The sequence below is a fragment of the Schistocerca nitens genome, chromosome 8, assembly GCF_023898315.1.
Source record: "Schistocerca nitens isolate TAMUIC-IGC-003100 chromosome 8, iqSchNite1.1, whole genome shotgun sequence".
Classification (NCBI taxonomy): domain Eukaryota; kingdom Metazoa; phylum Arthropoda; class Insecta; order Orthoptera; family Acrididae; genus Schistocerca; species Schistocerca nitens.
In genome coordinates this window covers 407,474,344-407,499,751 of record NC_064621.1, presented here as the reverse complement: position 1 = coordinate 407,499,751, position 25,408 = coordinate 407,474,344, and positions in this window count along the sequence as shown.

The following is a 25,408-nucleotide window of genomic DNA, read 5'->3' as shown; positions in this document are numbered from 1 at the left end:
GTCACAACAGAATCTATATCGTTTCGTACCGTCGGAAGACTTCTTTGGAATAATTACAATATTTGAATTATAAGGCGAATCAGAATATTCTATAATTCCATCTTTTAGATGCTGTTCTAAAAATTCATCCAGTACTGGCTGTAAGTGATGCGGAACTCTATAACGCTTCCTACAAAGTGGGGGGCTATTTCCTGTTGGGATCCTATGCTGTGTGATATCTGTTGCTGGCAATGGACCTTCTGCATTAAATAAATCTTGGAACTCATCTAAAACTGCTTCTATCGTGTCTCTGTCATTTCCTTTCAAAAGCTCAATCTTCTGGCGTAATGCGGTTTTATAGGCGTCTGGTTTCTGACCATCATCAATATCTGACCAAATGAAATCTTCTTCTTCAAAAGTACTGACTGTAGCTACTAATATTCCCTTATGCAACTCTTTGTCCTCCACTCCGAAATTGTCAATATGTACCGGTACTTTTCTTTCTCCCTCAACATCTTGAACCCGTACAACACTTCTTCGTACAAAACAATGTGATACATCTAATTCCTCATTTTCCTCTAGTGGCTTTATTAGACACACTGTATCTGTAGGTACATCGGGGTCAACGGTCATCCACAAAATTTTTCCTGAGCCAGTTGGTATCTTATCCTGCGAATCAATCTTCAAGGACGTTGCACGCAGTATAGTTGATTTCGCCTTCCGGTTGGGGAAATCTTGCGGCAGCGGGCCCTTTGCAGCGGTGTCACCTAGCTGAAACTCTATTCTGCTAATTTCTACAATTTGCTGTCCGAGATCGATTTTAGCCCTATGTTTATTCAGGAAATTCAACCCTAGGATCGCGTCGTACCCGTCAGTTATCTTTGTTACCACTTCTACATCTTCTTGAAATTGTACACCGTGAATATAGAAAATCAATTATGTACATCCTAACGACTTCACTGTACCTCCTCCTACCCCACTCAATCTATACCTTGGAGGGTCATATTTCTTTTCTCCAATGCATTCATTACTCACTATTGATACGTTTGCGCCTGTATCCACCAGTATCCTTGACTCTTTATCCTGTATAGTAGCAGATAACCAGCATTCCGCCTCACATTCGCCTTAATGGCATGAAATTTTATTGGGAACGCCTGGCGGCGGCTCCGACATTCCCGTTTGAGTTTAACTGATTTCTATTTCCAAGAACTTTCTTAGACCTGCATTCCTTGAATGTGGGACCTATTCTTTGACAGTCAGTGCATTGAGGTATCTGCAGTTTTTTGCTATGTGTCCCTGTCGATCGCACCTAAAACATCGTACTCCTGCTGAAAATACATTTCGCTTCTCCTTGTATCTGGTGGCAATGTCTATTTCTTCGAAAGCCGTCGCCACAGATACAGCTTCCGCTAAATTTTTAGGAAACTCTGCCCTGACACGACGGGACGTTTCAGAAGGTAACCCACGTAAAAATGTATCTAGAGCTGTATCTTCTGCCTCTTGTAAAATAACTTTATTTGCTTCATCACTAGCTGTCAACTGATAGGTGTTAATACTAACTTTTCTAATCCTATCTACAAAGATTTGCCTCTGAGTGACAGTGTTTAATTTTTCCCTATAAAATCTACAGCTGTTCGTTTTTGAAAACGTTTAAGTAATCCTTTCTTAAATTCCTCAAATGTTGGAGCATTCCGTAATTCTTCATGGTATAATACGTGTGGTTTAGCCTCTCCTAGCAATCTTAACTTTGTCATTTGTAAGAGCTGTTCATCTGACCATGATCCTAACTTTGCAGCTGCTACTAAATCATCAAAAAAGTCTATTATGTCCTCGCCAGGTTTACGTGAACATTTTATTAGACGTATGTTTGAGTACTTATGTGCTCCAGATCGTTTTCGTTTAGTGCTTATGAAATGTGCTCTAAACAGCTCCGTTGTGGCAAGTGAGGAAAAGTTTCCATCCGCATGCTAGTGTAATGCAGCGTCGTCTGTTGCTGTACCATGCCCAGGTGGACATGATTCGCAAAGCTTGATGGCCGTATTTTGCTTTCATTTGCACAGTACTGTTGTCCACTTGCGCCTGTCTCTGTTGCAGCTCATTTGCATATGTTTTGACAAAATATGGACCATATGCTGCATAGCCCTCCTTTTTATCTAGGCCCTTTCCCTTGGGTCGATCAAACCATATTATCCTTTACACTAAAGTTCCTGGCAAACGTGTCCTTCTGGCCATGTTTTGCCTCTTCATAATCGTTCTAACAATTAGTTTCCTTAACACTGAGTCTCACACATTTTTACAGTGGCCCTCGTCCTGCTCCTTAACTCAAACGCCTGAAACTTATTTCGTTATTAGGGTTCTAGCTCCCTACTCCAGACTTACAAGATCAAGTGAATCAATTTTCATTACTAATATCCCCTTGTGTATTTATCTTTTGCTGCCTTTGAACCCAGGTTATCCAATACACTTGAATCTGAAAGGTGGTTGGGTCCCTCTCTTAGTCTTGTGTTTCATTATCTATTTACCAAAACAAGGACAATGCTCAACGGAACAAGTGTCATTGCAATGGCAGGTACATTGGTACGTTAGTAGTCAGTGTTGTCCCTTCACAGTACTGGATTACCAGATATAAAATTACAGGCGGCACGAAGGTTTCCAGTGAGTTCGACCCTCTTGCCGCTTCAGAAGTGCTTTTATAGACGACACTAATTCTGGCCATAGAGGTTTTTTCAAGCTGGTTAGATGTGCGGCCGGTAGAACTTCCATGAGCTCCTCTGGACAATACAATAGTGGCTGCGAAACATTCGGTTGAATTACCCCTGAAATAACGGTGGGCAGATGTAAAGTAGGCCTCATTGTCTCGCTCACTATTCCATTAAATAACGAACCTCTCTCTTTGAATTCTAGCCTATTTCATGACGTAAGCTTCCCTTGCTCGAAATAACTAGCCACTACCACCATCTTGTCAAAGGCAGAGTAACACCAATGTACCACGACCTGCTGAAAGTACAATTCCGGCTCAATCCCTTCTTTATTGTTTTCTCTTACTTCCTTCTGTCCCATTAGCAATTTCACTGTGTAGGAATCCTGCTCGTCTCTTATTACCATTTCGGACAGACTTTCCCTTTAACATGTCTTCTATTATCTTTTGCTATTAGTAATAGTCGCTGCATTTTTACTCTTACAAATTTCATCAGTATCCACCATTTTACAGGATATACATTAGCTACGCAGCCCTTGTAATGCACTTGATTCCCTGCTTCTGGTATTGAAACGGAAATGCAAGCTTTAGCTCCACCATTCCTCACCGACAATGTGGATACTTTGAAAGAAAATGGAAGTTTTTGTGCTCGGGTTCTAAAACGAAGCCCCACTCTTGCAGCAGCTCCTTCTGTGCTTTCCTTAGATACTTTCCTTAGGCGCTCTAAATACTGCTCTGATGACAAGCTAACTCCTATCTGATCTCTTACAGCCTGCTACATAGCATCCTGTAGTTTCATTACTTTTCCTATTGCTTCCCAAACACTATCTCCTACGGAGGGCAACCGTTTTGTGACGATTATTTCCCTGTCTAAGACTTCTACTTTGTTTTGTGGCTCCCTGATTTTCTGGTTAACTGCCTCCTCTGTAGCGCTGGCACACCACATTACTTCTCCAGTCAATTGTCTTAGTAGTCGTGCGTTATTCAGTACGTCCTTCTCTAAACTTGCACTCCGCATAGAAACTCAGTCAGTCATGGCTTTGTTTCCTTTTGTTGACTGGTCAACCTCTTCTGCAGTGTCCTTCACACTTTGAAACACTTCCTCTTCAGAAGTCCCAAATATTGTTTTCACAATCCAACCTCCAGCAATGATCCAACCCCTCTTCCCTCACTAATGTGAAATAAAACACAGTACTTGGCTCATCCTACTCCTTAATCTCATATACGCTCCATGTACTCTCTCACATACCTCAGAACTTCCTTTGACTGTCCCGTGCCTTTTCATTCCCTGACGGAATGTGTCGAATGCTTCTTCGAATTTTCTTACCCCGTTACGCATCTCCAATGTGCTGAATACTACCTGTATTACTCAGTGGTGACTGGTGATCACTACGTAGTCCATCTTGGCGAACAGCGCTCTGCCTTCTGGTTTCAGGACGCTTCCACGCCGATGAAGTTGAGTGGTCCCACTATAAACCGCTTCATCTCGTCTTTTCTGCATCTCACCTAAGGGCAGGAATACCTATCAGACCCGCAGCTGCTTATACTAATGATCTACAAAAAATCCATACCTAACCTAAAAGTATATTAAATGACTATCTCCTAGGCCTTAATCCATACGGGTTCCGAGTCACCGTTTTATTCATAACCTCTCGTTTGTCTTCCGAAACCTTTCTTCACTTTTCCTTTCTGCTCCTCATCTCCTATCCCTGGAATAACGTTCAAACTGCCTTTAAAGAGTTTCAACCGCCTTACGTGCGCAATTGATGTTGGCAAGTGAATCTAGATATATTTACTGGCGACGTAGTCTCTTCCACTTGGTATGGTCCTTCAAACTTTGTAAAAACTCCCTTGTAGTTCCCTTCGGCGATACGAAGTTGATAGCATCAGCCACTGACGAATCTTATACTGTGGCATTCTTGTTGTTCAGCCCACCGTACCTTCCTGTGTCTCCAGTGCTCGTGTATTTGCCATCCGTAATCTTTTCCAAATTTTCCCAATAAACCTTAAAAATTCCTTAGCAGATTTTCCAATCCTCCCTTTCTTCGTTTTCAATGTGTTGAAATGTTATTGTGACTTAGGAAGTCGGACTTAGCATGGAAGTTCAAGGCCGCTATAATGTCACTCCTTAAACTAGATGGTTAAACTAGTTGATTAAACCAGTAGATTAATAAATTAACAATTTATTAAAGACCACATTTATAAAACAGCTAACACAAAATCAATACGTGGCCCTCTTGAAAACAATATCAGAAATGACCAATAACTTCCTTCTCAAGCAAGCAGCAAATTAGAACTACTTAATGAACAATAAATCTGAAGTAAATTAAAGGTGGCTCAGATAAAAATTTTTTTGAGCATTACACAACCAGCGCAATACTTTACACTTAAAATAATTCATTGGCAAGGGATGAAACCTCCTGCCCCGGCCGTTGTGTAGTCGGTTGCTGGCGTCATAATACCATCTGTCGCGGTGTGTGGTCAGTGAAAACTGCCGTGTGTGAAGCGTACTAACCTAAGAAACTAAACAACTATGATAAATATGATCTGTTTATTTTCAAATTTGGTTTAGGAACTTTTATAGATTAGCAGAACAGTGTGTAAAATTTTCATGCAGAAAACTTTATTACTTTTGAAAATATAAAAAACTCTATTAAAAAGGTACTTAACCGACACTAAGTAAAGTAAATTCAAATGGGAATCATGACAATTTCAGTTTCTCTTTATTGGAAAACAATAACAGCACTCTCAGTGCGCCCAAGTTATTTTTAAGGAATTTTGATGCTAAACCTGTAATAATTTTGCTTTCATAATGGAAATAATAGTTTAAAAGTTGATATTTATATTTTGTGTTATGGTGGAAGTAGATGAGAGTGAATGTGAGTGTGTATGTGGGAACACACGTCAAATTTCAATTTTGTAATGTATTACACCATCCATAACTAACAAGTGGTATGTAACCGGATGTCCTGAAAACGGTGAATCCCCTAACTGGTGGATGACGTATGTCTAGGAGCGTTTGCTTTTGTAATAAGGCATCCAGAAATATAGTAAGAGGATACTTGGTTCTAAAGTATATTTAAAGCATAGTTTTCTTTTGACTTTCGTTTAGTTTGGTTTTGTGGAACATTTTGTGAAATTTTGTAACATGAAATGACGTGAATACATCTGCGAATGCCGGCCAGGGTGGCCAAGCGTTTCTAGGCGCTACAGTCTGGAACCACGCGACCGCTACGGTCGCAGGTTCAAATCCTGCCTCGGGCATTGACGTGTGTGATGTCCTTAGGTTAGTTAAGTTTAAGTAGTTCTAAGTTCTAGGGGACTGACGACCTCAGAAGTTAAGTCCCATAGTGCTCAGAGCCATCTGCGAATGCTTATTGGAGTAAGGCGGTTTGCGCGCGAAATTGATCATGAAAGTTTAATTTTATTGGATGATCTTTTTGATCAACCAATGAGAGAAGTCTTTCCCGCGTAATTGAATGAGTTATATGCCCCATGATCGACGGCATTCAGTCAATCGTGAAGTCGCTGTGGGACGAGAAGGTCATATTAAATGTGTCCCACAAATGTATCTGTAAGATGAAGAAATGACGGTTAAATAGCGCTCGTTTTATATCGTCGTGCTATCAGATGCAATTACGGACATTTCGGTGAAGTGTGGACATATGACTAAGGCCGACAACGTGTACCACGATGAAATGAAAATAATTTCAATATAATATCACGTTCTACAAATGCACAACTTCACCACAAGACTAGGTTTGTGCACTTTAATTTCGTTGCATAGGTCTGCCATGCAAGTGCCAGTTGTTTAAGCTTTATATGCAGAAAGTCAGAACTAGATTATGAGCTAATATGTTCAGTACCTTAAAGTTACTACATCTTTTGTGGACATAGAATTCCTTAAATGAAGTAATGACGCTGGTCTCCATGCCATCATATGCCTTGGCGGCTGCTCTTACTTCAACAACACATACGTTAGGGCAACCAATCAACACGTGACAGTCGCTAAAAATCAAATGGTTCCACGGAAGGAAGGCACCAAAACCACTTACACCTTCGATGGAGAGCGTTGTTCGAGATGGTCTCGAGGGACAGGTCGGTCCGAGAAAACAGGTACCAAAACAATGCGACGAACAGCGCTCGGAGTTGACATCAGGGAGGTGCACCACCAACTCGTAACCTTCCTGCTGGGTAGACAGTCCGCGCCGCCGCTGGCCGAGCCCTCGTGTTTTGCTCCTTCGTCCCGTCAAGCACGTCCTAGCGCCTCGTAGCGAGTCCCACGACCAACTTCCCGACCGCCCATACCCGCCGACAGATCACAACAGGGGCAAAGATCGTAGTACAGCCGGGTAATCGATAGTCGTGCCAAAGAGCTGGTGTGCCACAAAAGGCGCACCACGGCTCATTGATGGTATTTTACGACCGTATGCTACGTCATATGGCTATAATCCCGTATGTTGTTTGAGCTGTAGATAGGACTCTTCCTTAACTCCTTCACATTCAGTGTCTTACACAGTTCCTTGAATGGATCTGACATGAAAATCGATCCCTGGTCTGATACTAGTGTTTTAGACTTTCCAACATCAGTATACAATTATTCACGAGTGCTGTTGCTGCTTGCTGATTTCGCATCATGACCATTTGTAAGTATCTTGAAACATGATCTCACTGCGATTGCATACGTATTCCCTGCTGGTGTTTTATTGAACGGACCTAACACACCAATCCAGAAACTCGAATGGTGCTAATGTTTCAGGTAAATCTGCAGTAGTACTCTTGTTCAACAGAAATCCAGTCCTGCACAAACTGTATGCAATTCTGCACATACTGGTTTATGCCCGTCTGCCTGTTCCTCCACCAGTACCTTTCAGTTACACTTCTGTCGTCATACCTGCAATCTCAATGACCAGCTAATATGTGATTACAAGCGTCTTGAAGCACTCTATCCCTTAACTCCACTGGTACCACTACCTGCTTTCCAAACTAGGTCACACATATGAAACTGTGACTGCTTAAAATTCGTCAACTGCTCTCTGTGACGTTTGCATCCCTTATGCTCATTACTTCCAATTTGTAATACTGCTACTTTTTTACTTAACCCATCCGCATTTCCACGCTTCTTCCCAGGTTAATGTCTGACTTCGAAATGAAATTCACTTATTCTTACTGCTCACAGGGTCAACATGCTAGAAGATTACTTTAATCCCAACAACCATTTCATTGCCATATGATCCGTTATTACTCTCAACTTTTCACCATTTTCTAAGTATGTGATTCCACATTCTTCACTGTGGAATAATCTCTTTCTGCAGATTATTGTTGTCTAGAGGCGTAAGTGACCGGATGCTCTACGCCATCTTACACATGCGACTATACACAGCCAAGTGCATGGTTTGATGCAACTTGTGATAAATTCTATATTAATATCTGCAAATACCAATATCGGAATCGACGTTAAAGATTCCTTTAGCTCCTCAAAAGCACTCTTCTGACAACATAAATGTAGTCTCCTTCTTTAACAAGTTTGTGGTCAGTCTGGCAATACCTGCAAAACCTTTTACGAACTGACAGGCTACTGTGAAAGATTTCCACTCTCGATAAATTGTGTCACAGGAAATTCAAGTACAGTTCTAATTAATATTTGGTCTTAACCCCATCTTTACTTACGATCCAGGTATGCTACCTCTTCTGTTCCAGCATTAAGTCAAGCGCCGGCAGCCTGGTCGGGAATGACAGAACAGAGATGGCTGTGAAGAAGACGTCAGCCAATTGCACACGGACCAAATCCTCTCTAGGACAACTCGACGGCACTGCCCTCGACATGAAGAGGACATAGGCACTGAACCGCACCGCCTGGCAGCGGCCCAGTTCAAGACTAGCCAGTTTGCTGACTTCAATGGCAACATCAAGAATAGGGCACTTGTATAGCAGCGACGTAGGAACTGTATTGCTACACTTGTATTAGGAATTGTATATATTGAACAGATCTCTTCTTCGTCTGTCGCCCTTTGCTCGTGACACATCTGTATATCATGAAGTTAAGTATCGTAATCATTTCTTTTGTGATAAACTTCATTAATACGATTTACCTGAATTGTTGTCAAGCGATCTGAGAAAGAATGTTTCCAGTCACCCCATATTTTATGAGTAAGCAGGATACAATATTGGCGATGAGGAGGTCAACGGCTCCCATAGCGACAACCGAGTGCCTGCTACCACAAATTTTCCGGTCCCATTTCGTAGGTTTCTGTGTTTTGCTGGCGCTTTCATTCTCTCTTGTCCTTTCTTTGCAGAGGTAAGTTTACTTGCTTAATAGTATCTCTTACAGTGATTTTGCTAATCAGTTTTAAGGAGGGAGTTGCGGAAAATTTCTTTACTTTTGTACCTATTTCTATGGCTTGCCTTATCCGTTTATCGCTACCCACCTCATCCACCCCCTGTTCAGGGGCCTGAGCTGCAAGCGATAGTTGCAACGCAGTTATGCAGATGCTCCAGTTTCGGAGCTAACAAATATGAAACCGGCTAAATACAGTGCTGCAGCTACTGGCCAATTCTGTGTGCCTAGTAGAAAAATGAACCACGCTTACAGCAGCTCCAAGTGCTATACCGCCTCTTCGCCAGTTTCATGAAGAAGAAGAGGAATGGCTTGAGTGGTTGCAACAGGTTGAAGCCCAAATAATGGCACACAAAATATCAGGTACTGTGAAAACCAGTTACCTTCTGTGAACAGTAGAATCTGCAATGATTAGACTCGTTCATAAACTATTCCCTAACGCTACTCAAAGTGAACGTCCCTATGATCATGTTGTAGATTCGCTAATTAACTGTTATGATCAACAACTGAATGTGGTAGGAGCTAGCTACAAACTTTTTAATTGCAAAAAACGGTCGGAACGAACATCATAATTGGGTAACAGATTTGCAAGGTTTGGTGCATCAGATATTATATTGTATGATGCAACCATGTACAACTTAACTTAGAGAACAGATTTTGAAACAGTCCGATCCATCATTTCAGCACGTAGTCCAAATACTACACCAGTTCGATTCAGGTGCCGCGTCGGCTGATAAATTTAAGCAGCCACCTATTTATCAGTTCGAGTCGCCCTTCATAAAAAAATGGCTCTAAGCACTATGGGACATAACATCTGAGGTCATCAGTCCCCTAGACTTAGAACTACTTAAACCTACCTAACCTAAGGGCATCACATACATCCATGCCCGAGGCAGGAGTCGAACCTGCGACCGTAGCAGCCGCGTGGTTCCGGACTGAAGTGCCTAGAACCGCTCGACCACCGCGGCCGGCCGCGCCCTTCATCGCGACCTCCCATTAGGCAACGGCAGCTTGCGTGCGTCACACTGCGTAAACACTTCTCCATGGTGCGTAAGCAGCTCTCTACACAGGCCAATGGAATCAAGTCATGTCCACGGTGCTGTTCACGGCACAAACGCTAAGACTGCCCATCCAGACAAGTACAGTGTTACGCTTGTGGCAAGAAAGGTCATGTTCAGTCCCTCTGTTTCTGGCCACTCCCAAAAGGCTAGTCAGAAGGCAAATGTTGTAAATGCAGTGTGTTCCAAGTCTGCTGCAGACATTATCAAGACTAGCAAGTGAACAGTTTCTTCAGTGCTATGCCAGTCAAACAAACATTTTGTTCATTTGAATGTTAGTGGACAACTTGTGAAATTTCAATTTTCCAATGGTATTTGGAACAGCTGACTGCTCCGTACCAAAGTGTTCAAATTATTTGGACAATGTTGTCGTAACAGGTCCTACACCGGAAGATCACATTGCAAATTTGTGTCTTTTGTTTTGTATGTTATCTGATGCAGGACTAAAGTGTGGACTGGACAAGTGTGATTCTTTTGAATCTGAGTTGCAGTATGTTGGTCATGTCATGAACAGTCAAGGTGTGCATTCTCATCAGTCTCATTTCTTAGCCATACAAGACCTGTTACTTCCTCGAAATGTCACGGAATATCAGTCAGTCTTAGAGAAAAGAAACAATTATATTCGGTTCATACCGAATGCTGCTCCATTGCATCGCTTACGTCGCAAGAATGTCCCCTTTGTTTGGACAGATGAGTGCCAAGAATCTTTTCAAAATGTTAAAGATGCATTGCTCAGTGAGCGATGCTTAGTTCAGTTTGATCCTGACAAACCAGGTGTATTTCTAGTTGACGCTTCCTCTTAATCAATCGGTGCAGTGCTTTCGCACAGATTTCAGGATAAAGTCAGATCTATTGCTTTGGCATCAACAGTGTGGTCCAAAGCGCAGTGCAACTATTCACAAATAGAGAAAGGAGCACTGACTATAGTGTATAGTGTCACCAAATTCTAATAGTATTTGTATGGTAGAAAGATCTACTTAGTAACGGATCACAAGCCATTGCAGACTTTGTTCCAACCGTGAAGAAGGTTCAGGTATGAACTGCCATAACAACTGAAACTTCCTGGAAGATTAAAACTGTGTGTCGGTCAGAGACTCGAGCTCGGGACGTTTGCCTTTCGCTGTCAAGTGCTCTTCCACGATAGCTCATCCTTATAGCTTCACATTCCGCCAGTACCTCGTCTCCTACCTTCTAAACTTCACAGAAGCACTCCTGCGAACCTTGCAGAACTAGAACTTCTGGAGGAAAGGACAATGTGGAGACATGGCTTAACCACAGCCTGGGAGATGTTTCCCGAATGAGATTTTTACTCTGCAGCGGAGTGTGCGCTAATATGAAACTTTTCCTTTTGCTGTGCCAATGAACTCAACAACATCACATAGCACAATTCAGTCGTTGTCCTCTATTTTTTGCCTCGAAGGTTTGCCTAAAGTCATAGTGCCGGACAATGGCCCTCAGTTCAAGCCAAATGACGTTGAAACATACTGTCAACGAAAAGGCATACAGCATCTAACTAGTTCACCGTTCCATCCACAGTTCAACGGCGGAGCGCAATATTTTGTCCGAAACTTCAAGCAGCGTATCGCATCTGGGATCAAGCTTTGCAACTGTTTCTCGTCTCCTATCGTTCGTTTCGTTGGCGGAACTGCTTCACGGCCGTCGCCATCGGACACTGCCCCACCTACTCCACCCTCCTCAGATTCCAGCGCCGAAGGACGGCCTGCAGGTATCGCTTCGCGCCGCATGATATTCTCTCTTACAGGGTTTCTCGCGGCAGCAGCCGGTGGGCGCGAGGTGATATCCTTCGTCTTATTGGTGCATGCATGGATCTCATTTCAGGCCAAGACCTATTACAAATTCGCCACTGTCTTGTGCTCAGTGCTCCTTCTGTGTCTCTTTCCCCAGATTCGCGGATCCCGAGAACAACGCGACGGCCAACGCAGCCACCAGAGCGTGTCAAAACTACACCGCGGGACGACCCACCGTAGACGGAGCCTCGCCTCCTCTGACTCCCCTCTTCCTACTGATGTAGCTTGACCCGCCTACACCGCAGCAGCCGACGCCTTCTACATCTGGTTATGTGCCTCAGGAGGTGGACGCGTACTCTTCTGGTCATTTTCTGGGGGACGTCTCCGCCACAGCGAAAGCCGCATGGCGGGGTACGACCGGAAGCATGACGTCCCCTGCAGCCACAGCTTCCGGTCCAGCGCAGCGTCTACGATCCTGCCTCCACTTTCGTTGTCGAGCTCTCTTATACGACGACGTTCCGTCACTTTGGGGGGGGGGGGGGAGAGGGGAGGAATATTGTGGCATCAAGTCAAGCACCGGCACGCCGGCCGGGAACATTAGGGCACAGACGGCTGTGAGGACGACCTCAGCCAACTGCACATGGACCGACCCCTCTCTAGAACGACAACCCGACGGCAGTGCCGCCGACAGGAAGAGGACGTAAGCGTCGCCCCGTCTGGCTGCGGCCCATTTGAAGACTAGCCACTTCGCAGACTTAAACAACACCATCAAGAATAGGCACTTGTATAGCAGCGACTTAGGTTCAAATGGCTCTGAGCACTATGGGACTTAGCAACTGCGGTCATAAGTCCCCTAGAACTTAGAACTACTTAAACGTAACTAACCTAAGGACATCACGCACATCCATGCCCGAGGGAGGATTCGAACCTGCGACCGTAGCGGTCGCGCGGTTCCAGACCGAAGCTCCTAGAACCGCTCGGCCACTCAGGCCGGCAGCGACTTAGGAACTGTAATGCTACCTTTGTATGAGGAATTGTATATACTGAAGTGATCTCTTGTTTGTCTGTCGCCCATCGCACGCGACACTTCTGTATCTCACAAAGTTAAGTCTTTTAATCGTTCCGTTTCGTAATAAACTTCATTAATACGATGTGCTTGAATTGTTGTCTAGCGAGAAAGCAGGTTTCCTAGCACCCCATGTTTGACGAACACGCAGGATATAAACTCTTCCATCAAAAAATTACACTTTTCTGTATTCAATGTTAATTTCGCTGCTTTTAATCTTAGGAATGCTTCCCTTAATTGCTTCATATGCTGTTCCATATCACTCCCGTAGGCATCTATGTCATCGAGATACGCTAAGCATTGCCATGGTTGAAGTCTCCGAGTCCTCTGTCCAACAATCTCTGAAACATTGCAAGGGCATTTTTTAATCTGAATAACGCTCTTTGGAAAAAATCTGGTTCTCTACTTCTAAAAAAAAACTTTTAAATAATAAAACATGACCTATACTAGGAATCTGATTACCCCTGTTAGTAATGAACGAAAAAAATTGGGTTATTCAGTACAATTATTATATAGATCTGATGAATCACTTCAACGGAGGCCAAATGAACAATTAGAGTCAATATAATTCCAGTAAACCATCAAAAGTAAAATCTGATTATTTTAGGGGCCTACATAAGACAACGCGCATCTGCTAGATGCCCACGAAATACGTAATTTTGTTTTGAAGCTGACAGCCAATAAGAAAACAGGTGCAGCTTTCAAGAAGTAATGACGGACAGAATCAGCTGGTAATAAACGTAATTTTATGGCAGCTAATTTTACTACATAAAAAATAAAATATGTACTCTCTCCAAACGAAGTTACAAACAAACATTAAAATAAAATTATAATGAGCAGCAAGAGAAGAATTTTGAAGGAAAATTATTAATTGAACTTTAATTTGGCGGGTTTTCAACACTGTCAACAAGACGAAATAATGGAAAGAATATTTATTGGGACTAAACAAAATTGAGATATTGTGACAGTATTTTTAAAATAGTTATAATACCTGCAATTGTCTTGAATTTTGAAATGAGAGAGAGAGAACGTAGTAATTTTCATGTAATGTCTTAACTGTTGATCTAGGCACTGCGATGACGCAGCGGTGGTCCGCGCGGACGATGTGTGAAGTGTATCCTGGTTCGTTGCGTGAAGATAATGATGGATCCTCCTGTTTCATTAATATTCCAGTTACGGCGGTGGTCCCCGTCTCCGTTGTAGTCGAATCAGCTGGCAGCACTGGCGCGATAATAATAGTTCAAATATGTGCGTTGTCGTTACGTGAGACGTTTCATTTTTAAAAGTTTATTAATCAGGCGGTGCGGGTAGGTCGGAATTATGCAATGTCCTTAGTATTTACGATATATATCAGATTAATGCCAATACTTCGCACAGTTCTTTCACCGTGTTGCCATAGGAAAACAGTCACAAGTGTTCATCACTATAACAGTCCGTTAAAAATCAGTTAAATTTATGTCGTCGTCTTTAAGACAATTTGGACGATATAATAAATGTTTCTTGATCAAATCACAGCACTTTTCTTTTACTTAACATTTTGGTTTGTTCCACTTTCACAGTTAGTGACTCCACACGACAATGGTGTCTGATTCAGGTCTAAATGTCAGAAGTTCACACAGTTTGTAAAATCGTCACCGCAAACAGTCGATATACTTTTCGGGTTTTACTGTTCACTTAATAATGCATGATCTCCTATTAACACAGCACACGCACTGTAATTAATTGTTCCTCTGCGTATCACCGTCTTTCACGCCGAACTTTGTCACGTTTTTCCACCCACGAACCGGCCGCGTACCACCACAACTCGCACGCTCTCTATCGATAGTCGTTCGCTCTCTCTCTGACACAGTACTTCTCCTAGCCTAACCAAACATTTACAAAGCATATAAAACCAGAACATTCATATTCGTACAATATAAAATGTAAAACAGTAGCCAAATGAATGAAGAAACAATGTGACGTATTAACAAGAAAAGAATAGTTGAAATGAGTGATACATACTTACTATGACAAGGTAGTGGACAAAAGAAAAAAATACTATCGACTTTCGGGGAAAGCAATGTCTTTAGATGTGCCACCCGTTTTATCATGAGATGTTCCACAGTACATCTTATGATAAAGTGTCCTTACACTTATAAGCCATATGCCGCAAGTGATTTGTTTATGTTTCACTTTGGCACTTTGTCAATTTGCATTATGAATTGTCAATCAGTATTAAAAGAAATGAACTTATCTAATAGCAAAAAAATTACATATCTTTCACATATTAAGCAAAACATATCTTTCACTGGGGCAAATAACTAATTCATTACACTACGGAAATTTGACCATAATGAAAAAGAAGAACAAACATTATGTGTTCCGCCCAAGAAATCATATGTAGCTACAATTATACACTATGAATCTGCATATAAACACATAAGCGTTCGTATTTTCCCCACACAGAATCTTGTCATTATGTTAAATTTTTTTTTAACCTTGCTCTCTCTCTCTCTCTCTCTCTCTCTCTCTCTCTCCCTCTCTGTCTCTCATTTCCCGTTTTAACCATAGTGTCATATTCTTTATTTACTCGCACTGTCACAGATACAAAATAAATAAGGTATATATTGCCTGTCAAATATAAATTGCACATACAGGGTGTTACAAAAAGGTACGGGAAACTTTCAGGAAACATTCCTCACACACTAAGAAAGAAAATATGTTATGTGGACATGTGTCCGGAAACGCTTACTTTCCACGTTAGGGCTCATTTTATTACTTCTCTTCAAATCACATTAATCATGGAATGGAATCACACAGCAACAGAACGTACCAGCGTGACTTCAAACACTTTGCTACAGGAAATGTTCAAAATGTCCTCCGTTAGCGAGGATACATGCATCCACCCTCCGTCACATGGAATCCCTGATGTGCTGATGCAGCACTGGAGAATGGCGTATTGTATCACAGCCGTTCACAATACGAGCACGAAGAGTCTCTACATTTGGTACCGGGGTTGCGTAGACAAGAGCTTTCAAATGTCCCCATAAATGAAAGTCAAGACGGTTGAGGTCAGGAGAGCGTGGTGGCCATGGAATTAGTCCACCTCTACCAATCCATCGGTCACCGAATCTGTTGTTGAGAAGCGTATGAACACTTCGACTGAAATGTGCAGGAGCTCCATCGTGCATGAACCACATGTTGTGTCGTACTTGTAAAGGCACATGTTCTAGCAGCACAGGTAGAGTATCCCGTATGAAATCATGATAACATGCTACATTGAGCGTAGGTGGAAGAACATGGGGCTCAATCAAGACATCACCAACAATGCCTTCCCAAACGTTCACAGAAAATCTCTGTTGATGACGTGATTGCACAATTCCGTGCGGATTCTCGTTGATTGTGAAAATTTACAATTTGATCACGTTGGAATGAAGCCTCATCCGTAAAGAGAACATTTGCACTGAAATGAGGACTGACACATTGTTGTATGAACCATTCGCAGAAGTGTACCCGTGGAGGCCAATCAGCTGCTGATAGTGCCTGCACACGCTGTACATGGTACGGAAACAACTGGTTCTCCCGTAGCACTCTCCACACAGTGACGTGGTCAACGTTACCTTGTACAGCAGCAATTTCTCTGACGCTGACATTAGGTTTATCGTCAACTGCACGAAGAATTGCCTCGTCCATTTCAGGTGTCCTCGTCGTTCCAGGTCTTCCCCAGTCGCGAGTCATAGGCTGGAATGTTCCGTGCTCCCTAAGACGCCAACCAATTGCTTCGAACGTCTTCCTGTCGGAACACCTTCGTTCTGGAAATCTGTCTCGATACAAACGTACCGCGCCACGGCTATTGCCCCGTGCTAATCCATACATCAAATGGGCATCTGCCAACTCCGCATTTGTAAACATTGCACTGACTGCAAAATCACGTTCTTGATGAACACTAACCTGTTGATGCTACGTACTGATGTGCTTGATGCTAGTACTGTAGAGCAATGAGTCGCATGTCAACACAAGCACCGAAGTCAACATTACCTTCCTTCAATTGGGCCAACTGGCGGTGAATCGAGGAAGTACAGTACATACTGACGAAACTAAAATGAGCCCTAACATGGAAATTAAGCGTTTCCGGACACATGTCCACATAACATCTTTTCTTTATTTGTGTGTGAGGAATGTTTCCTGAAAGTTTGGCCGTACCTTTTCGTAACACCCTGTATATATCATCCTTTGGAGTGAGTATTCCCTAACTGTGTGTCATATCATTAAATATAATTTGCAAAATTGCAGATTATCACATCATGTTGTCTGTGTTCTTGGACATAAATTGGTTTAATTTGTCACAATATGGTCACTATTTAAAATTTCATGGGCTGATATATGTATACATAAAGTTTATTATCTTACCATCTCATTAACATCTGTCTCTGTTCAGTAGTTATAGGTTATATTCTACTCCTCATAAAATTATTTACTAACCAAATACCCAATTTAGGTTTCAGATTCCTTGCATTGTACAGCTTTAAATCCACTATATTTTTAAGAGCAAACTTCTTTTTAGATTTTTGGTATACCAGATAAAATTCATTTGGGAGGGGTATACCAGCCACCTAAAATGGACGTTTGTACACATCAAAGTAATCATTAATCTCACTATTTAATTCTTTAGACTTCTCATATGTTTTAACTAAAGCAAAATCCCCTATTTTTAATTCAACACCTTTTACTTTGTCATCATGTCTTTTCATCCTTTCCAACATTTTCTTGTCTTCTAGCTCTCTTCCTCTTTCCTTCTTTTCGTCCCAACTTAACTCCTCCTTAGTAGGGAAAGATAACTTTTCCTCCACCAAACTTTTCTATCTCTTTCATAATCTCCTGAGGAGTATACCCTGTTACACCATGAACAACAGCACTCATAACCTCTTCAATATTTCTTACTATATCTCCCCAAGAACTGTGGTCACTGCTACAGTAGGTACGGCAGAATCTGCCAGTCTCACTCATATGACGTCCTACGGGGCTCGCCTGTTGATGATATGTTGAAGTGTAAATTACTGTAATTCCCTGATTAGTAAGAACTTATTTCCACTTCTTACATGCAAACTGTGACCCATTGTCAGACAATATCGCCTTAGGTTTCCCAAACTTCACAAAATAATCGCCTTCCAATTTGCTCAAAATGGCTTTCCCAGTAGCTTCACGTAATGTATAGTTTTATAAATTTAGAAAATACCTCTAAGACTACAAAAATGTACGCAAAACCTCCCTTAGTCTTCGGCAATGCACCATAAAGATTCACAGACTTATTTTATTTATTTATTTATTTAACCTGATCAGATTAGGGCCATCAGGCCCTCTCTTACATCGGACCAGTGTTCCACACATGCAGCATTTCACACATCAGAGTTATATCATGACAATAGTTTAAATGAGAAAATTAGATTACTCTAGTGACAATATGAATAAAGAGTAGTGACTAAGACATAATAAAGTAAATGCAGCAGTATTTTTACAACAGGTGCTATACATACAGATTATGATAAAATCAATAATAATAACAGTAAAAAAATCAAATAATAATGATAAACATGACTAAGACCTAATAATGTAAATGCTGGCAGTATTTTTTTACAACAGGTGCTATACATACAGATTATGATAAAAGCAATAATAATAACAGTAAAAAATCAGATAATAATGATAAACGTGAGAAAAATTGGCAATAGTAATGAAGATTTGTGCAGATGTACATTAATATCTTGGTGTGATAAGTAGATGTTTACTAGTATATCGAGTTTTGGGGAAGGGAGATTTAAGGAGGGGGAAAGAGGGAAGTAATGAGGTGCAGTGCATTGATGTACAGGGAAGGCATTACTGTTGCTTAAGTAGATACGTCATTAACTGTTTTTTGAAGCCGGACATGATTTTAAGATCTCTAACATAACGAGGGAGGTTATTCCATAGTCGGGTTCCTGCTACTGTGAAGGACTTGGGGAAGGTGACTGAGCGATGCAGTGGAACAGAGAGGATTTTATTATAATGGGAACGTGTGTTTCTGTCAGGTTGTTTCGAGATGCACACTGCAGTTACATGCTCTGTCCAATTTAGATTTTCATCTATTATTACTCCCAAACTCTTTGCTGCGGGAGAGAAGTTAATATTTGTTTCATTTAGGATAAGAGATCGTACGGATTCTCGATGTTTTGGGCTAATGTGCGACCGACAAGTACCGCTTGGGTTTTAGATGGGTTTAGTTTTAGACCTATGTCATGTGCCCATTTTGACAATGCATCGAGGTCAGTACTGAAATTTTCAATAGCTTTCTTGAGATTGCTTGGCTTCGCACCTAGATACAACTGAAGGTCAACAGCATGCATATGATATTTGCAATAGGTCAGAACCGATGACACATCATTGACATACAGAGAGAAGAGTATAGGACCTAAGACTGAGCCTTGGGGAACGCCTGACACTACCTGCCGCCATTGTGATTTTATATTCCCAGGCAGGACGCGTTGCTGACGAGACGTCATGTATGAGTGAAACCATTGCACTGCACTTGGTGAGAAATTTAGGCCGCTAACTTTGGCTAGTAAGATGTCGAATGCTTTGCTGAAATGATAGTCGCTTCTTGTCTGTCCATGGCAAGTTTCAGGTCATCTGTCAGCTTTATCAGCGCAGATGTTGTGCTTCGATGTTTGCGGAAACCAGATTGTTATTCGTCTAGTAGGTTGTTAGTAGTTGGATAGTTGGTGAGCTGGTCATGAACTATATATTCTAAGGCCTTTGATAGTGCAGGAAGAAGGCAGATGGGGCGGTAGTCAGAGGGTGCTGTGGCGATGTCCTTTATAGGCAGTGGCTTAATTTGTCCCAGTTTCCGTGCCTCAGGGAAAGCACTTGTGATTAATGAATCGTTGAAAATGTCTGTTATAGAGGGCAGTAGTTGGTCAATAATAAGTTTTACCATCTGGATAGTGATGCCATCATGTCCAGTAGATGCTAATCTAATCCGCATTATGGCTTTCTTGATAGTACTGTAAGTGACGTGATGTAGATAGAATTTTTCTTTGCTACAGTCGTTCATCCCCATGAAGTAATCAACGATTCTGTTTTTTTTTCGGTTCAATTTTGGTTGTAGGTAATGTGGAGAATCGGTTTAGTTCTTCAGCTGGGACCATGGGATTTTCTGCAACTTTTATTTTGCCCAAACCGAGACTACAGAGATTTTTCCACAGGATGGCTGGTCTACATCTATTGTCAGCTAATGTACGGGCATGCCTTAGCTTAGCGTTTCTCACCGCTTGACTGACTCTGTTTCGTTTCTGCTTGTAAACAGTATGATTTTCAGGTGTAGGGTGTATCTGGAATGCTCGATGTGCAGCGTCTCTGAGATTCATGAGCTGTTTTAGTTCATCAGTCAGCCAAGGTGCAGCTTGCTTTTTACTTTTCTGGTCTTTATTGGAGCATATTTGTCATATAGTTGAGTAATTTTGTTACTGAAATCCTGGAGTTTGTCGTTTATGTCCATGATGGGAGTAGAGGTCATCCCCCAAACTATTTCTTGTGCCTCAGTTTCGAGTTCAGGCAAAGTTATGCGTATCAGGTCTCGGTATGTAGACAATTTTGTTTCTTTCTAGGACATTCTAGTGAATACGTCATGAAAATTATGTCATGGGCAGACATGCCAGGCGCAGATATTTGAGAGGTGCGGATTATTCTGTTTGGAGATTTCGTTGCGAATATATCTATGAAAGTGTGAGTGGTAGTCGTATGATGAGTAGGTGTCAGCTGAAGTAGCGTCATATTTGAGGAAGAAAGCATCCTCTTAAATTTCCCAGTGGAAGGACTATTGCGCAGAAAATTAATGTTAATGTCACCTGATATAATTATATGTTCATACGACGGTTTGAGACTAGAGAGGGCAGTTTCGAAGCAGGCGAACTCGCCTACTTTAGGAGGTTTGTAAAGGACACATATTAAGCACTTTCTGTTAAGGGATTTGATCTCTCTGAACATATATTCCTCTTGTTTATCTACTTTGTTGTCGGATGTGTGTAGTACTGTAGGTGACAAATCAGAGCGTATGTACGCTCCTACTCCGTCCCCTCGTCTGTTGCATCTGTCGTGCCTGAGAAAGATATAGCCATCTAGGTTCACGGAAGTTGTAGGAATATTTGGTTTGAACCAAGTCTCTGACAAAAGTATTTGTGTATATCAGCAGTTTCAAATATATATTTGAACTCATCAAAGTGAGCTGGCAGAGGCTGGACATCGTCAGATCATCGCGTACTGTCAGACCCGACTTCGCGAGATTCTTCATTGGTCTGAAGATTCCAGATCTTTTCCTATAGGACATAAATTTCACTATTATAGGTCTTGGTTTTGTAGAACCTGGTGCGTTTGGGTGTTGATTGCCCAAGGAGGCTGCCGACCGATGTTTGCGGGTCGTGGTTAGCGGTGACAAGAGGGTCTGAGGGTCTCGCATGAGGAATGCAGAAGGCGTGTGAAGGAGTTGGGGGGGGGGGTGGGAGTGTCCTCCCAGTTCTGTGCAGTGAAAGCGGCCGGGAGGGGGAGCCAACGGGATCTGCGGCCAAGTTTAGCGAGGTCTGCAACGGTTCTGGAAGTAGCCGTGGGCTGGCAGGGGAAGGAATTTCGCTAAACACAACGGGAGTAATTTGCATGTGACGGTAGAGTGTGATATTAATTGCACTTATGAGGATAACAACTAAAGTATGATGGTGGATTGCTAATTCAAGATGGAAGTGAGATACCTTATGTAATAATTAACAAAATTACATGAGAAAAACAATTAAAGATGAAAATAGTTATGTGGAGAAATGAAAAGTTGATAATACAAATAATATCAAATTACACGAGAAAAAATAATTAGAGATAAAAAAATTGTTATGTAGAGAAACGAACAATTTGATAATACATTAGTTAAGTTAGGGTTGACAGTGTAAACAATATAAACATACAGGTTAGTGGCAGTATGATTAGACATGATTTAGCTTCTAAAGCACAGGCTTTCGAGTTCATTGACACTGCAAATTGTTTTCTTTCCGTTTTCGGTCTTAACCATTGTCCTGCCATCATTTGCCCATACGTTCTGTAGCCCAAATTTCGAAATCGCGCTCTTCAGAACGTTTAGTCCTTCAGAGATCAGATCCGCGCGTACTGTCAGACCCGACTTCGCGAGATTCTTCATTGCTCTGAAGATTCCAGATCTTTTCCTGTAGGACATAAATTTCACTATTACAAGTCTTGGTTTTGTAGAACCTGGCGACCTACGACCCACTCTATGACTTCTGTCAATGTACTCAGAGTCACCTGCACGCCTAGCTTTTCTTGGACAAGGATTACCACTAGTTCATCTGTGTTCTCTCTGCTGCTCTCTGGAATGCCGAACAGTCTGAGATTATTTCGTGTCTGATATTGTTCGAGCTCGTCCGTCTTCTCGATCAATTTCTGTTCTAGCAGTCGTGCTTTCTCCTCACTTGCTTTTAACGATGTGTCCAGCGCACGGATCTCGCTCGCATTCGCCTCCAGAGTTTTCTGTACTTTGTCCGTCACTGCTGCAGTGACGGCATCAGTGATGGTTTGAACAACGAGCCCGAGCGGCTCCTTAGCCTGCAGCGCGGCACTCACCTCAGCCTTCACGAGTGTGGCGATGTCAGCGATGCCGGGCGGAGCGGCCACAACTTTCGGTGTAGACTCCACCCCTGCGCTGTCGCCGGCCTGGCCGTTGGCTGCACCGCGCGTTGTTAGCGATTTTCCATTTTAAGTGCGATTCCGTGTAACTGGTGCTCAGTATGTGATGTAAAATACGACACTCGGCAGTAGATATACGTCTTTAGTATATGTAGACTAGCCTAACTGCTTAAAACACCTCCAGATTTCACTTAAACTAGCGAGCCAAGCTAACGCACGTCACTCACACGCCGCCATGTTGCATTCCATCAAACAGTTCCATCACGTCATTCGGTTTAATATTTTGCATGGGAAGCTTACATGTTTGATTTGTAACTTTCTCTCTTCGACATTTTCACAGGATTTGATTCGGTTGTTCTATCTCCTTACCATGTTCTCAAAAGACCCACTTTCCCTTAATTTCTGTACACACTTCTTAGCACCTACATGCCCAAAACTCAAATGTATATAATCTATTATCTCATCTATATATTCTAGAGGTCAACACAGTTTCCAGTCATCCGAATTTTCATCAGTTCGCCTTAACAATACCCCATCATGAATTTTGTAGTATTTTGACAATTTGTTTTTACTATCCTTCCTTTCCAGCTCACGTTTCACCATCTTCCATATTTCATCCTGATTCTGGTACCTTCTCATGTTTTTACAAATCCCTTCAATTTTCTTTTCACCTTGAACACCTTTGAAATAAATTAATTTTACATGTTCCTCATCCACATTGTACGCTACCTCATAACCTTCACTCAATGGTAACCTGGATAAAGCATCTGCAATTTAGTTGTGTGTACCTTTAACATACTTTATCTCAAAAGGAAACAGTTGTAACAACGAAGTCCATCTTGTTAACCATCTATGTACCAGCCGAAACTTTTTGAAAAATATAACCGCTCTGTGATCAGCAGAAATGATAGTTTTATTTCCCCATAGGTAATCTATAAACTTTTGAAATCCCCAACTATTGCCAATGCTTCACACTCAGTCACAGTGTAATTTTTCTCATACCTGGTCAATGACCTACTTGCAAAGGCTATGGTCCTATGATCTTCATTGTCCTCATCCCCAAAATTTTGAATCAATTCCTCTAAAATACCGTACCCACTCGAATCAGCCCCCAAACAAAACGGTTTACTAAGATCAGGATGGTGTGAAATCTTCTCCTCTTCAAAGCTCCCATAAGTTCCTTAAAGGCTTTCTGAAATCCTTCTGTCCAAACATAGCTCACTTTAGGACTCAATAACTTATTCAAACATGGGTTGTTAAAAACTTGCCATGACACAAAATTACAGTAAAAATTACACATACCCAAATATTATTTCAACTCTTTTCTATTCCTCGGGGATGGACACTCTTTTATTACTTTCATTTTGTCTGGATCGACCATAATACCAGTAGTTAACTGAATTCTACCCAAAAACTTTATCTCCTTGCGAACAAACTCACACTTTTTGAGGCTCAAGTTAATGCCCCGTTTCCTTAATGCTTGAAACAACTCATTTAATAAACAAAAATGTTCTTCCCATGACTCAGTGGCAACTAATTGGTCATCCTCATATACTGTTAGTTTTGAACTCAACTTTGGGGTCCTAATACTTGATCAAGGGCTTGTATAAAAACAGATACACTAATATTCAGCCCGAATGGGACAACGGTGTACTGATAACACTTCCTGTTTACCAAAAATACTGTAAACTTACTATATTCCTCTGAAAGTGGCACCTGTCAGTATCCTGAGGTCAGATCGAGACAACTAATATAGTTTACTTTGTGATACCCCTGTAACATCCCCTCCATACTCTCTGGCCTATCAGTTTCTCTCCTTACCACTTCATTTAACATTCTGGCATCAATAACTAGTCTCACAATGCCATCTTTCTTGCCCACAACGACCAGAGGTGAATTATATTCACTCTTCTCTCGCTCTATAACGCCACAATTCGACATCCTGCCAATCTCTTTATTTACCACTGCCCTCTGCGTGAACAGTATGGAGTATGATCTTTTCGAGAAAGGTTCATGCGGTTTGATATTCAATGTACATTCAAAATTCATTACTCTTCCCGGGTTTGTCAGGAATGACTTCTCTATTTACCCACAAAACTTCTTTCATTTCTCCATTCTGGCATTCATCTAACCCTTCAAGTTTAGACATTTGGTTCTCCAGTTCGTCTATAAGTCAGTTTGCATTCTCCTAACTTCTATAATTAAAGTTCAGCTTAACATCACCCAAACTATTCCCTACAGGCATCATCCTCACTTTCAAATACCCTAATAAGTGGTCCTTGTCAATGGCCAATGCATCAAACTTCACACTGATCCTTGATCCATCACCCTCAAAATTAACAAAACTTTCCCCACAATTTAGCTCTGCTTTGCATTCTGTCAACCAATCATTGCCCAATATAATATTCACTGTTAACCCAAGTATGAAAAAAAAATTATGTACCAGACATATGTCCCCAATCTCAAATTCCAGAATTACTTGATGTTTAATAACCTTGCTTAATTTCCCTGTAGCACCCACTATCTTCAAACCTACTACTGGTACATTCACCACTTCATTATGCTCCTTTATGTTATTAAATAAACTTTCAGCAATAGCACTAATTTCACTACCTATATCCAAAAGAACTTTTTCTTCTCCACCATACATTCAAATTCTCACAAAATATTGCTTAATTCTATCCTCTTCATCACTACTTTCTTCACATAACAAATTGTGCTCAATTTCACTATGAACCCACTCACCACAATTCATCTTTGAACTTTTTTCCCTTCTAAACATTTCTGAAGAGCAGGAACACCTACTTCCTCCTTATCATCATCTGATAT